Source organism: Aplysia californica, unplaced genomic scaffold, assembly GCF_000002075.1.
Source record: "Aplysia californica isolate F4 #8 unplaced genomic scaffold, AplCal3.0 scaffold00187, whole genome shotgun sequence".
Classification (NCBI taxonomy): Eukaryota; Metazoa; Mollusca; class Gastropoda; order Aplysiida; family Aplysiidae; genus Aplysia; species Aplysia californica.
In genome coordinates this window covers 271,652-274,221 of record NW_004797457.1, presented here as the reverse complement: position 1 = coordinate 274,221, position 2,570 = coordinate 271,652, and positions in this window count along the sequence as shown.

Here is a 2,570-nt window from a genome sequence, read left to right as displayed (position 1 = left end):
CCCCCCCCCCCCCCCCCCCAATACAAAAAAGCACGCGAGTGTGTGTGCTCTGACAAGCATAATATTTTACAGGGATACGGTCGGGTGAGTAAATGAAATGGAGGGGAGGAGGCAGTGAGTAACGTATTAAAAGAATAAGTGAAAAAATAACTTATAATGGAATATATTATAAATATATTCATGAAAGAATGAAGACATCTCTACCCAAAGTCTAGCTTGATATCAGTTCATTGTACAATCATGAGTGACTGGAAGTGTATTGTGCTTCTATCGATACAATGTGGGGAGCATGTTGCTCCGACCATGTCTGTCGAGTTCACCCAGACTAAGTGAGTCTGACAGGGTACATCATCCCAGCAGTCTAGCTGAAATACTCGAAAGAAAGTTAGATGATTTGCCGTCGAACGTAAGTGACCCGAGTTCAATTCTCGAGTGGGGGAGAACATATTTTGTATCAAGTTTCTTGTTCTTTCTGCTGAGACGTTGTTTTCCTTTAGGACGAGGTCAGCCCTGAGGGCAGGGTTGAAGCGCGCTTTCTTAATGATCTAAACCGGGTCAAGTAGGGCGTAAAACACTTGAATTCCAACAAAGAATAATCAGTCTGTGGGTGGTTTGTGGGTGCTCTAGTGTTTACTTCTTCTTTCTTGTCAAAAATAAAACCATCGTTATCTCTCCTCCTTCGTTTCCTTGAATGTTACTCTTCTATATCGCTTGTAATCTTCGGCACTTGTATGACCTACCCGTATTTGTGTTTCAGAGTCGTAAAACTCTTATTAAAACAAAAAGTATAGTTAAGACTCAGATGGTGCCTTGGAGTTAGTGTGTCTCTTTTGCGACTGGACATTTTAGCTGGACACGACAACATTCCTTCAAAGAAACCATGTCAAGGCGCCCTCCTCATGGAAATCAAACTAGAGACATCCAATTTTCAGTTTACCACGTTACGAACTACTCCAACGGTTGAGAAAGATAGGGATAGATAGAAAGACATACAGAGGGACACAGAGAGAGAGAGAGAGAGAGAGAGAGAGAGAGAGAGAGAGAGAGAGAGAGAGAGAGAGAGAATGTGTGAACGGGGAGGGAGGGGGGTAAGGATTCGTGTTAATAATATGGAGAAGATTCAGTCTGTTTCTAACATGCGGAGGAGAGGCGAAAGGGAGGGGAGGGGGTGGGGGAATCTCTGCGAGTCTCTGTGTTCGTGCGCTCGTATGTGACTTGTAAGTGTGTACTACTTGCTAGTGTGTACATTCTTCTACACCGAGAAGACCCGCCCCAAGGTGAAATCCCTGATCAATAAACGCAAGCTGGGATCGAATGCAGATCGATATCTCCCAGGGTCCTGCGTCCTGTGAGAAAGGAGCTTTTTGTTGGCTCGCCGAGGGAGTTTTTGTTTTACAATCCGTATATGAGTTTTACGGCACTAGCAATAAAATTAGGTCATGTAAATCAAATGGCGAAGATTAGAGGCCTTACGAGAAAGTAACGCGCAAAAAAAATTGTTTAAAAAAAGTTAATTGAAAATTGAAAAAAAGTCAAGTAAGATCAGATGAGGATGATAATATATCTTTGACAGGACAGAAGTAGCAATTCAGACCACACCAGAGCACTCACCAACCACCCATGGAGGGAGTTTTAGTCATTATCGATCCGGAACGCGCCGCTGTCTTCTCAGAGTACAAGAGATTCATTACATGTACCACCACTGTCACTAATTGTAGTGATTGTATCGCCCCAACCGTCACCAATTATAATACTAAATATCCACAACCGTTACCAATTACATGTATAATAATTGTATCCACAACAGTAACCAATTATAACTACATCAACAACCGTCAACAATCATAGTAATGTTTTATCCACAACCGTGACCAATGTGTATCCACAGCGCCACCAATTATAACAATTATATCCACTATTAACCGTCACCAATTATAACAGTTATTAATTATATCCACAACCTTCACCAATTATAATAATTAATGTATAATTATATTCACAACTGTCACCAGAACTAGCACTGTAACTATCCCCACGACCAGCACCATCAACAGCATAATAATATTAGCTTCACCATTTCCACCACTATAGCACTTATATCAGCACCATCAGCTTCACCATTTCCACCTATCACTACCATCACTACTACTACCACCACCATTTTTTTCTCACCTCCACCATTACCAAAATCAAGCAGCAAAACTGAAAATGAAGCCCAAAAAAAAAACCGAAAAAAAAATATCAGTGCACGTAACACTTATTCTGAAAGAACTACATGTATTATTGGTTGCCAGTGAAACGGGATCAAAAACAAAACGGCCGTTTTCAGTTTTGAATGTCTTTATGGTACTGCTCCTATCTAAAACAATTCCTGGAATTACAATATCATCCACCCTGAGTTTATAAATATAAGCCACTGAAAAACTTTTTCTTAGAACCCCCCTAAAAAAAATTACAGGTCGTACGCGAACGTTCCTTTTCCTATTTTGGTCCCCCTCTATGGAACGAAATCACAATGTAAAGTAAGGAGTTCCCCTAATATTTTAAGTTCGATTTTTTTTTAAAATAGC